This window comes from Egretta garzetta, unplaced genomic scaffold (assembly GCF_000687185.1).
Source record: "Egretta garzetta isolate BGI_Z169 unplaced genomic scaffold, ASM68718v1 scaffold46, whole genome shotgun sequence".
Taxonomy (NCBI): domain Eukaryota; kingdom Metazoa; phylum Chordata; class Aves; order Pelecaniformes; family Ardeidae; genus Egretta; species Egretta garzetta.
The window spans coordinates 346,442-359,813 of record NW_009260268.1 but is presented as its reverse complement, the minus strand read 5'-3'; positions in this window follow the sequence as shown (position 1 = coordinate 359,813).

Genomic DNA, 13,372 nt, shown 5'->3' with positions numbered 1-13,372 from the left:
GGTGGTAGGAAGTACAAAGATCTAAAAGTTTCATTAAAAGTTCTAGACTGTAAGTCCTTCAGCTGAGTCAGCATTAACTCCAAGTGTAATTAGATCTCCAGAAATAAATCTTTCATACTCTGTCACACTGAATGTGGAAGTGTTCTCCTTAATTAAGCAATGACTGTAGAAATGTTTTGTGGTTGAGACATCACGTATAATGGGGCTATTCATGCTTTCTAAAGCACACTGGAATTAATCAGATGTGCTCTGCTACCCTTGGGGACAGGGATGTCTGCTCAGTAATAGCTTATTTCCATAAGGTCTTTAATCTATGTTAACAACTAATAGGACTAAAAACCAACCAATTCACTGATTCTATTTTACGATAAGCCATAGTCAGAATGAAGGATCTAAAGAAAAATGTTATGATAATATAATATATAAAAAGCTTCCTAATATCTAACTTTTGTAAATTATTTTCTGTCAATGAACACAGTTCAAGGAGAGAAGCACAGGTCAGCTGAGATGCTAAGTCAGTTGAGAAATTGTTTTTGTGTTGATGATTCAGGTTGAGTATATAGCACTGCCTGATCCAAACAGATAACTGCAAAATTGAGAAATCCCTGGCTCTGTTTTTAACTAGATGGTGGCTAAGGAATGTAGACCAAGACGAAGATTCATAAATTCATATTTAGATTCAAAATAAGCAGTCTGATTTCAGCAGTGAAATAGGGAATAAAAGATGGAAAACAAGGGGTTCATTTTAAGGATACACAGAAAACACAGAGAAAAACAGGAAAGAAAACACAGACAGAGGAGAACAACTTGTTGGAGGAGGAAAAATCAAAGCAAACCAAAACAAACCTTCTCCCATACAATTCCCATGTAATTGACTTGTTATGAAAATTGCTCAGGTGTAATATATGCCGATGAAGTCGCCAAGCCACTCTCCATGATATTTGAAAAGTCATGGCAGTCAGGTGAAGTCCCTGGTGACTGGAAGAAGGGAAACGTTGTGCCCATTTTCAAAAAGGGTAGAAAGGAAGACCCCGGGAACTATCGACCTGTCAGCCTCACCTCTGTGCCTGGGAAGATCATGGAACAGATCCTCCTAGAAGCTATGCTAAGGCACATGGAGACCAGGGAGATAATTTGAGATAGCCAGCATGGCTTCACCAAGGGCAAGTCCTGCCTGACAAACCTAGTGACTTTTTATGATGGTGTGACGTCAACGGTGGACAGAGGGAAACCAATGGATGTCATCTATCTGGACTTCTGCAAGGCCTTTGACACAGTCCCCCACAACATCCTTCTCTCTAAATTGGAGAGCTATGGATTTGATGGATGGACTGTTCGGTGGATAAGGAACTGGCTGGATGGTCGCATCCAGAGGGTAGTGGTCAATGGGTCGATGTCCGGATGGAGACCGGTGACGAGTGGTGTCCCGCAGGGGTCTGTACTGGGACCGGTGCTCTTTAACATCTTCATCAATGACTTAGACAGTGAGATTGAGTGCACCCTCAGCAAGTTTGCGGATGATACCAAGCTGAGTGGTGCGGTTGACACACCATCCCATTTGCGGCGGCGGGCGAGGGGGATTGTCTGTTGCCTCTTGCAGGACACACTTGTAGGCAACTGCCGATCTCTTTTTATGCTGTGCAAGCTTTTCACAGTCAGACACTATTTTGTGAGAACAAATTCTAATCAGAGCCTACCAGTAATTTCACTTTGCTGGAAATAAATATTATTTAGGAGGCGCTTCTGTCGTCACACAGCTCTAGCTGTTCTTCAGTTTCTGACCAAATCTTCGTAATCTGTACTGTTTCTCTGTATCTCTGGAGCCCTCAGCACAAGAAGGACATGGAAACTGTTGGAACGGTCCAGAGGAGGGCTACAAAAATGATTCGAGGGCTGGAGCACCTCTCCTATGAGGACAGGCTGAGAGAGTTGGGCTTGTTCAGTCTGGAGAAAAGAAGGCTACGGGGAGACCTGATTGCGGCCTTCCAGTACCTAAAGGGGGCCTATAGGAAAGATGGGGAACGTCTTTTTAGTAGGGCCAGCTGTGTTAGGACAAGGGGAAATGGTTTTAAACTAGAACAGGGTAGGTTCAGGCTAGAGGTAAGGAAGAAATTTTTTACAATGAGGGTGGTAAAACACTGGAACAGGTTGCCCAGAGAGGTAGTGGAGGCCCCATCCCTGGGAACATTCAAGGCCAGGTTGGATGGGGCTCTGAGCAACCTGATCTAGTTAGCAGTGTCCCTGCTCACTGCAGGGGGGTTGGACTAGATGACCACTAGTGGTCCCTTCCAACCCTAAACATTCTATGATTCTATGATATGTCAATGTAATAAATTGCAATATAGAAAATTTTTGGTTAAGAGAATACTAACATCATTCCAATCTCATTTGAATGTGTCTTATTACATCAAATGCCATAACAAATTCACTCATTAATTTCCCTGCTCTTTAGCAAATTCTTCATTGCAAAGTATTTACTGGTAATGTGCCAAGCTCTCCAAGGACTGTCTTCAAATTAGTAATTTGGCTTTGTACTGTGTTATGTAGAATTAGTGAATTAGCAGAAAATCAATCTTAATCTAGATTGGATATGAAATATTATATTTGATCATGACTGTAAGCAAATGAGTATTAGGATTACATCCAAGAACTGAAAAAAATAAAGGAACAGCCACAGCTGAATATTTTGAATAGCAAGGCAGGGAAAGACCAAGAATAGGAGTCGTGTAAACAATGTTTTTCTTGAATTTTGTGTGTGTGTGATTATCTTGAGGTAAAATGCATTTAAGCAACCTTAATTATAAAATTATTGTCCTCTGCATAGCATATAGCATTAGTTGCACGGAATATGTAACAGTTTTAATTTGCTTATGAATGAATTTAAATTACAAACCAAACTAATCTAATGAGAAACTTTCATTAGATTATTTAACCTCTTGGCTACTGTGCCACTTGTTATCTTAATACTCAACCTTTTGATTTGCAGTTCTGGAAAGTCTTGTCTTTCTCAGGGTTATTTGTTGTTGTTGTTGCAATAAATGAAGTATTTTGAAGGAGTCCACTAAAATCGTTGATCTTTGCTGCCTTTTTCTCTTCAGCCTGCATTTATATTCATAATTACTTACGGGTAATTTAGAAATAAAGTGGTAACGCTAGGCTAAATTAATCCTCAGTATCATATAGTCTTTAACAGGGTGTATTAAGTACAGATTTGTCATGCAGTATATTTTTTTTAAAATATTACAGAAGCTTATGTATTTTCTGGATTAAGAAAAGAGATGTTTTGGATGCATATTTATCCCTAGATTCATGTTTTAATTTATGTTTTAAGTTCTAGGAGATAAACCAACAAAGTGTGAAGAAGCATTCACTATACTGCCTATTCTAATACTAATTTTTACTGTATAAAGTCATTTGCTTGGTTGTGAAGGATTTGTGGAATCAGTGCCAAGCCAGAAGTGAATCCTTCACAGAAGTGGTGTCTTAGCTGAATATCACCTGTGAAGATATGCCCTGTTATCAGTGTTATTGTTGTTTTACAAAACATAGAAGTAGCCATAAAATAATGAAAGGATTATTTAAAATTACATTTTTATCTGGTTTCCATTTATTATCATGGTGTTTTCTTTGCAGCTAACAATACAGTAGCCAGTGAATAAAGATTAATAGTAGGAAAAACCTTGAAATAATTAACTTCAGGAAAACCCCACTTTTCATGTTAGAAATCTGTTTACAGCAGTGCCATAACTGAGAAGCAGAAACAAGTATTTTGGAGATGAGAAGTTGTTAATATCTTAGATTAACTTTGCTGTTGAAAAGAAATGTGATGTCAAACTGCATTCTTAAGAGTCAATTGTCATAGATAATTGCTGCAAAATTCTTTGGAATGGTTAATGAATCATAATATGTAGATACCTAAATATACCTAATAATCTAATTTGCAGTGTAAGGTGTCTTGTACAAGAAGATAAAGATTTTGAGAAATGGGATTGGAAGAAATCAAAATGGTACATATAAAAATAAGTGAGCCCACTGGAAATGTGATAATGATAAAAATGATTAAGTTGTCAAGACCAGTATGAATGACTGAGAGTTTGTGAAGTGAACATGGAACTCATGAGGATGCTAAAATACAGTCTTAACATGATACATTTTCAAACTTTGGAATAAAGGTCAATGCAATACATGCAACTATTCTCTTTTGAAGCTTCCTTTTGGATTAATTTCTACTGTTTGGTACCCTCCTCATTGGCACTCCAGGTATGCAGTAGCCAAATAGAGACACTTCTCTAGGAGGCTGAGAAAGCAGTTCAGTAGATTTCCCATACCGAAGAGCAGGATTCTGATGGGCAGCAAAGAGGATAAGAAGGTAGTATGGGGCCCTTCTTCAGGCAGAAATGTGTATGGAAACTGTGTGGCTGAAAGGGGAGGAGAAAATAAATGTCCCCATCCAGAGGCTCTACAAGCTACTTAACCCTGTAGCACTCTGAAAAGGCTCAGTTTTTAAAGATCACTGTGAACTGATGGAGGATTATTGATCTCCTCAGGAAACAGAATTTTCCTGTAAAACTTTTTGATCACACTCAACTCTATCTCTTGCATTTCAAAGGAGTGTAGTCTCTGATTTTGACCTTTGAAAATATCTTATCATGGCCAAATCTTCGAGGTTTTTTGGCTTTCAAATACCTTTGTTAGTAATTCTTAACAAGTGATAAAATTTTGCTCTTCTTTGACCAACACCCGATTGTTTTACTAGAATAAACCTAAGAGGTAATTTGAAAATTAATGCTTTCATGAGGGAAAAATACTGCATAGTACAGAGGCAGTCTCCTAAATCTGAGGTATAAATTAGGCATAAATTTTAACAGTCAGGGAGATTAGTCACTGGAAAAACAACAAAAGGAAATGAAGATTTTTCTGGGTTTTGTTAACAAGGGTAGATGACTCTCTGGCTTTTCAAAGAGTATTTCAACCAAACAAAAGTTATGTGGATCAATAATGAGATAACTGGTGGAAAGTCGATACCCTGAGTCATACAAAAAGTGAGGCTTAGATTGAATGCTCCTATCAGTACTATGAATATTTTATATAAATATCAGGAAGATTTTGCTTATGGCTTGCATACATTTTCCCTTTCATAATCATCTTTCATTGTGCTAGAGCAGAACTACTTTATTATAGTGAGTAGTATTTCTCTTGCTATCAGAAGTACTAGAACTTATCTTTTCAGTCAAAATAATTTTTCAGTGGAAAATTTTTTTTTCAGTATTTGCGGACATTTTCAAGTTAAAAAAATTCAAAAACTTCAGTAAGTAAAGCCTTCGGGGTTTGGTACGTTTTATGAAATAAACCTGATTGGGCTTTAATTTTTTCTTCTTTTTTTGATGTTAAAAAGAAATTTTAATTCTATTCCTATTTTATGTAGTGCTCAAATCTGAATGCTGTTCATTATAATATCTGCTGCATTCTTGGAATGTACAGATTTGTTATTACTTAAATACAAATCAATATTGTAATTTGATTGTATCTTGCAATAACTCCCAAAACTAAGAGAATATCTAGAACTGCAGCTTTCATTTCTTAAGGGACTTTTCCCACCCATCTCCAAAGAAAGACTTTAAAATACAAACTGAGCTGGTGGAGTCTGGGCGTTTCCATTTGGTGAGACATTTTGTAATGTTAGGCTTTTTCTGATCCCCTTCACACGAGTTACAGATATCTGAATGTTCCCTCTGACTTAAGCTGTGATTTTTAGGATTTCCATCTCTCTCTGCTGAAGAAAGGAGAATTTAATGCTCTTAGTTCATATCATGAATAAATCCCTAGTTTACACTGGCCACAGGAGATCCAGCTAAGTCAGAGAATTAAGATTTACAGTCTTCCTGCTGCAGAGATGAGGACTCAGCCCTGACTAGAGACTGAACTTCTGGGACTGCCTGGTAATCTGTATATAGGCCTCATTTAGAAGGAAAAATATGAGAACTGTAATTAGTCCATCAGGTACACTGACTGAAAACAGGAGAATACCTTAATGAAAATTCACCAGAAGTAATATTTGTGAAAACATCTTGGCATTTATGTGTTTTCCCATATCTCTGTATTTAATTAGAATTAATTCTGGCCTCCTGATGTTTTCAGATATGTATCCAGAATTTTATATGGGTGACTCACACCTTATTTCTTATTCTTATCAATCCTAAACTACTTCCAACATCTGAAATAGAGCAGGATATGTTTGAGACCAAAAATATGAGTAGATACACACAAGCAGAAATACACATGCACAAATACATGCACACAAATATATATATATATGTACACATACATATACATGTAAAACATTTACAAATATAAGGAAAAACAAAACTGTAGAGCTAGACCTAGGAGAATGTGGGAGTGTAAATTTAAGCAGCAGATAGAGACAGGTTCACAGGTTTGATTTGAATTTAACGTAGAAAGAAAATTGAGACCAGTGAATGTACTTAAGACATATGCATCTTTTTCATATTTAGGCTCATATCTTGTTTCTAGCATACAGGATGAGATAAGGAAATTCTTATGGGTGTAAAAATTAATTTTTGGACCATCAGCTGGGATTTTTATATTGCACCTTTTTAAAAACCTCATTCTTGCTCAGAATGAGAATTTTTTGCTTTGTTTTGTTTTTTTAAATGCTGAAGAAATAAATAAAAGGTAAAGGTTGAGGTAAGGTGGATAATCTCAGAGCGATTAAGTCTTTCAGGGTAGAGAATTAAATTCTCAGAGAAAGTATAGTACTCAAATCCAGAGAAGACATGCAATGCCAGTGATGTGATACAAATCACCTACATTTATTTTTGTAATTTTATTAACATTTGCTAGCAGCATGTAAAATGGTGGCAATAACAAGAATAAATTCCTTCATATCTCATTTGACATAAAATCTAAGGAGTTATCTTCATGATTCTGCATCATGATTTGAAATAATGAAATTATCGTAACTTTAAGTGTTATATATTTTCCATTATAAGCAAAAGACCTACATACAGGTCAGAATCAAGAGTGACATATAATTTCTTTGAGTGTTCAAAGAATAATTAAATTGGTTCCACTTTTTTCCTCACATGGATAACACCATAATTTAATAAAAAATATGCATTTATCCACTTATCTTGTTTAAGACTATCTGGGAAATTATTTCATTGACTTGAGATTGGGCTTCAGAAAGTGTCCACGGCCTTTCATTTATAGCCCTGTTCAATGAAGCTCTCTCAATACCGCCTGTCCCTTTGAAATCTTCAGTTTGCCTCTTCATATTAGTGTATCACTTGCATACATGGTTGAATTAGAGAATGTGTATAAAGCAAATGACTCTGCTGGGATCATGGACTGTGTAATTACATCAAATATGCTGGATAAGGAGAAACTGTCCTTTGCCCTGATACTTGAGCTACATGTAGCAATTCCATACAGAATACTCTGGAAAAAAAAATGCCAAAAATCTTTTTACTTTTTGATAGTTCATGCTGGTGTATTTCTGGGTTTGGTTTTTTTGGAGGCTGTATGGGTTTTGGTTTTGTTTTGTTTTTACTTTTAACTGTTCAGATTTACCCACTATTTCAGTTTCATTTATTTTTCAAATATGTTCCATGAATAATCCAATGATATCCAATAATCAGTCAAAAGCTCTTATCACACATAGTACTGAGTGTATTTCCTGTTCTGATAATAATCCATGGCATAGGTAATAGCAAAGATTGGTCGATATTCAAAGAGCTCAATGTGCAGTATATTTTAAAAGAGGAACCTCGTAGGTGGTTTCGAGTACACAGAAAATGCCAACTCCAATTGGTTTCTGGAATCCATATAACTTAAGATATTTAGTATGAATTTACTAAGATGTCATATGTAACTGCAGGTAGATTGGACACCAAAGTTAACTGGACATGCATTTGAATAGATGTGCATGAACTTACTTTGGAATTGCCCAGAACCAAGCAGTAAATATGAAAAATAATTTTCATTCTCACTGGTCATTGGAATGTTTTACCAGCTCTCCTTTTAGAGTTTATAGCCACTAATTTTGTAGTCATGGAAGCATATACTTGGTTCGTGTACTTTTGTGTGATTTTACAGACTTCAAAATCTCCTTTTGATTAGCTTTTTGAGGTGATGATGTGATAGTACAGAAGACTGAGGAGTTAGGAGGTGACATAAAAGCATTGATATGGTATTATATGACAAGTGTGTTATCAACATTCCTCTAGTACCAAATCCAAAACACAGCACTATACCAACTACTAGGAAGAAAATTAACTCTGTCCCAGCAGAAACCAGGACACAAGTCAGAAGAACTGACATTTTTTATTGAATTTGACAAGGTTGTTTATCTAGCAAAAACATATAATGATATTAAGAGCTGCTGCTATCTGCTAGTGGTATTTAGCCTGAATGATTACGATAGCTGTTAAAAAATGCTAGCAGTAATCTTTAGAACTGCAGATCAGGTCACATTAATAAGGTCTACTTTACCTGTAGAAATAGAGAACATCTGCTAATTTTTTTTTTTTTTATAGTCAATTATGATTTCTGTAAATTAAGTTATGTGTTGCAATTTAGAGAAATTTCTGTCTGTGTTGTACTGGAGAATAAAGGATAATTTGGGAACAAAGAAAATTCAGATATAGACCAGCTGAGCAAGTAATAAATCAAATCTTGTCAATAATATAAGTTGGTTTGACTTGAGACTAAAGAGCAATATCTATCTCCACCCATTCAGAACAAGTACTCTGAATGTGGGTATTAAGAAGTTATCTTGGTTCAACTGAGCATACAGGGTTCTGTTCTATCAATATCCAGTCTTTCAAAAAAAAAAATGTACTAGTTAGAACATTGATACACAAAACTGGAGCTACATCTTCTCTGCCTTTCTCAATCTGACCGAGGTCAAACCACATCTCTTCTCATAAAAGTATCCTAGCTAGCAAGTTACATCTAGGAGTAGCTAAGCAAGGTCATCTCCATTGTTCTGCTTGCCATTCATCTTACGATAGTCATGTCATTGTGAGACTATCAAGATAATAAGGCCATGTAGTTAAGGTTCTTACACCTTCAATGAGAGAATACCAGAGGAAATATTCCTGTGAAACCTAAAGATGATGTCTGAGGAAGAATAAATCTTGGTTTTCTGAAGAGGAGATTACAGTCTGAACTTCTCTCTATTAAATTGGGGGAAAAAGTCGGGAATATTTTTTATAGGAGACTGTTTTTTCAAATATGATTTAGTGAAACCAGTTGAGAGGGTTTCAAATGACCTTGTTTGATCTTCCAACATATAGTCCAGATTAAGCCAAATTTAGACTGAAGAAACTCCTACCCTGAGGAGGTACATGCAGCCTTTTTTTTTGAGTGTGTTGCAAATTCTTCCTTTTGGGATAATTTTATACATGATCATTTAATCACCCATTTCTATCTAGTCATGTTAACAGATGGAAGAAAAGAAGTTGTTGAGCTTGAGGGTGCGCAGCTGAGCCAGTGGGTGAATGTCTGTTATTGAATCAATTTTATGTATAGCTTAGAGGTATTTTTTAGAAATGTATGTCTAACAAAGTAGGAGAATGAATAGTCATTAGAACAGAAGTGTCAAAATTTATATTTTCTTTGTTATCCTATTTCAACTGAGAGCCACTAAAACTCAGTTCCTCTTTCCCCTCCACTAAGACAATATGAAACTAACATTTTCCACAGGTAGATGGAAGACATCTCCAATTTTGCATAGGTATTTTACACTGAGAAGAGTTTTCATTTCCATGATTGACAGAAATCCATGTTCAAAAGTCAAGCAATTTGTCAATTTTATAATCTGCAGAATGAAGATTAAAAATTGAAATTGTTCGTTGACTCAGATGTATTAGTGTAGAACAGCTGTGTTAACTAAATCCCTCAGAATTACCAATTTTCAACAAGCATAAGGGGATTGCTTTCAAATGGTCTTGTCAGAAATTGCTATTTGATGCAGAGGCTGCTCCAGAATGAGTGTTGATGGGAATCTTCCACACTAAAAGCATTCTTTCAAAAAATACATTTACAGGCATTCATTATGTGTGTTTTTTCAAAGTTTTAACCCCTGTAGCAGAATTTTTTTTCCAACAGAGAAAACTTTGGGTTACTTTTTAAAAAAAATTTATCTAGTCCCTGTTTTATGGTCCTTTTGTTTTGATAAGCACATTACAAAGTATTAAAATAATTAATGCTGAACGCTCACGTGTGTTCTTTCAGAAGCTAAGTGACTGAATAAGGACATCTTTCTTTCTGAATATATTATGTATTATATATATAATATTATATACATTATTATATTTCAGCTTTATTTAAATTTTTAGATTTCAGAAATGTAATTAATAAGAGTGATTAAACACATGAAAAGTTCTTTTAAACTTGTCTTAAGCTACATGAGAACTGATTACTGTAATCTTTTTTCTGTGCTACTCTCCTGTGGTTATTAGTCCTGATTCAATCTTTCTACAAGCACACCATTTAGATGCACCATTATCACTCTTGCAATTGGAAGCCCAGTGAGCTTCTTTCAGCTGCTAAATAAATAAATAAATAAAATCCTTCCCCTAGAAGGCAAGTTAGTTTCTGTGGTATTCCAAAGAACCTTAGACAATGTTGTGAACCTTGCCATTTCGTAGCAGTTCCTAATATAGCTACAAAAAAAAAAAAAGGAAAAAATAATAGGCACTGTTTTATTTTCTCAAATCCTGGAGGTTGTGGAGCAGTAGCATTGCTTTTATTCCATTTGTCTCATAGCAGTTCTTCAGACATTCAGTGTTTATTATACCTGAATGTCTTTTGTTTAAATTGTTCAGGTTTCCCTCTTCTTACTGAAACGTTTTCCCCCTTATCTACTTTCCTATATATCCTATATGTCACCTATATTTTTCTGTCTTCCTATTCCTATGCTGTGACAAGAAAAAGAAAGGAATCTCACTGAATTCATTTTACAGCCATCTCTTCATTACAAACTTGAGGCGTTCGGACCCATAACAGCTGTAACCTAGTTAATTTAATTAACGAAACAAAATTCTGGCACTGATTGAAGCCTGTGGGAATTCCTTGTACAGAGGTACTTTTGAAATTCTTGCTGCAATTCTTTCCAAAATAAGCAAAATAAAAGCTATATCATACTTTCCTAGGCATACTGATCATAGCTCTGACTGCCATGTTTTCATACACACAACTCTTACTCTGTGGACTTTGTATCAATTTTAAAGGTAATTTCTTTGTGTGACCAAGCATATGGTGCAGCATCTGCAGACTAATCCATGCTATAAGCATCTTACAAGTGAGCACTTTCACACCTGCTCTAAAATCTTATTTCCTTTAATATGCTAAAGACTGTTTTTACTGCCAGTCTCTTCCACTTAATATCATGTTTTCTTATGGTTTGTTAAAACAAATGTTGATAGATCTTAATTTTGGAGTCCTCTCTGGAAATAATGCTAATGCAAGGTACCATGGGTCTGTAGCAAGAGATGTAGTATAAAGCTCATGGGTATGAAAAATCAAGCTACATCAATTTAATATTGTTATAAAACATATTACTTCTTTCATTTTCAGTTGCAATTTTACAGGGATAAAAAGATTTACTCATTTTTAATACATTATATATCACAGGCTTTAATCCATGCAATAGTCCTTGTAAATACGAAAAATGTGGAGAGAATTGGAGGTAAGAAACAGAGATCTAGAGTTCTTGCTCTTCTGACATGAGTTGTCAGGAGAAGGCAGGAGAAAGTACTTCAGCACATAGTTTGTCTTCGTATTCAGAAGTCCTATGCTGGAACTTTGGTTAAATGGGAAAAAGCTTTACATTTTAGCAAGTGTTATTATCAACATTATAGTAGAAAACCATAATAGATTTTACAGAAAGGAAATACTGGTAATGGAATTTCATTAAACTAGTAATGTGAACACTGAGTAGAGTGCTTCAAATCCGTAAAGATTCATAATTTACATTTAAACAAATGAAATCACCCAAATTAAAATTGTCATATGAATTTTGAAAGCTATGTAGTAGAGCTAGAGGGTTGGGGTTTTTTTTAGAAAAATGCTGTATTTTTAAGAAAAATTATCATTTAAGTACCTTTCTATTTAATTAATAAAAATTTAAGTTATATAATATTGTATTAGAAACTGATTTCCTCCCACTACAAGAACATTCTAGGTTACAAGAAAATAGGAGGATAATCATTCAGGTGCAGGTGTTCCTTTCTATTTGTAATACTGTGTTCCTCCTAATTCTGTTCCTTCCTCCCTTGCCCGTTATACTCCTTGATATCATAGGGTCTTTGCCACCTCTTAAATTCTTCTTTATTGAAATAAAGCTCCTCCTTTGTGATGTCTTTGTTAAGGCCATAAAGAGTCATGCCCTTTGGGGGCCCAGTCAAGATGTTGTGAGCCATTTTAGAGAGATATGGATTGGGTTCACAATGAGTAAAAGAAATTAAAATAGAGTTTTTGTAGCAGTCACTTCTCTATTACAGCTTTATCCATCACAAACTTTTTTGCTTTGTTTGGAATGCTTGATGTAGAACAAAACATACTTCTCATTACATTAGTACTCAGTTTGGTCTTATTTTTTGCCTTCCCTGCCTCCCCTGAATATATTTTATCAAAACATTAGCACACAATATTTTGGCTGTTTATAACTTTATCACAGTTCTTATCAGAGCCCTTTTTTTTTCAGCTTTAATGTAAAGTGAAACAGATGTTGTGTGGTGTAGTGATAGTATTTTTTCCTACCTTAAGGTGAGATGGACCAGAAGATTCACCTCACTGTATATTTCTTATGACAGTCAAGGCCACACACAGCATTAACTTCCCATAGTTCTTAATAAGGAAAATGCTTCAAGAACATCTTATTTAGACACCGACATCCCAAAGAAAGAGGTCGGAGTTTGGAATGTGGTATTATGCCTTGAGACTCTAGTAGCAGAGTTGACTTGAGAGCCATAAAAAATACTGACTGTCACAGAAACTCAACAATTCTCATTATGTCAAGAGCCTAAATGCCTCTAATTTTACTTCTGTCTGCTGGAAGGGGTATCAGTAGGAGTAACAGTGATATTTGCCTCAGTGAATATTTTATCCTCTGGATCCTTCTTCTTGAATATATATGAATCTTATATTCTACAGGTAAAAAAAAAAACAACCCAAACTATAACACTTACTGCTTTGTAATTGTTGTAATTTGCAAGGTCCTTCACCTGGGTCGGAGTAACCCCCAGTATCAGTACAGGCTGGGGAAAGAAAGGATCGAGAGCAGCCCTGCCGAGAGGGACTTGGGGGTGCTGGTGGATGAAAAGCTGGACATGAGCCATCAATGTGC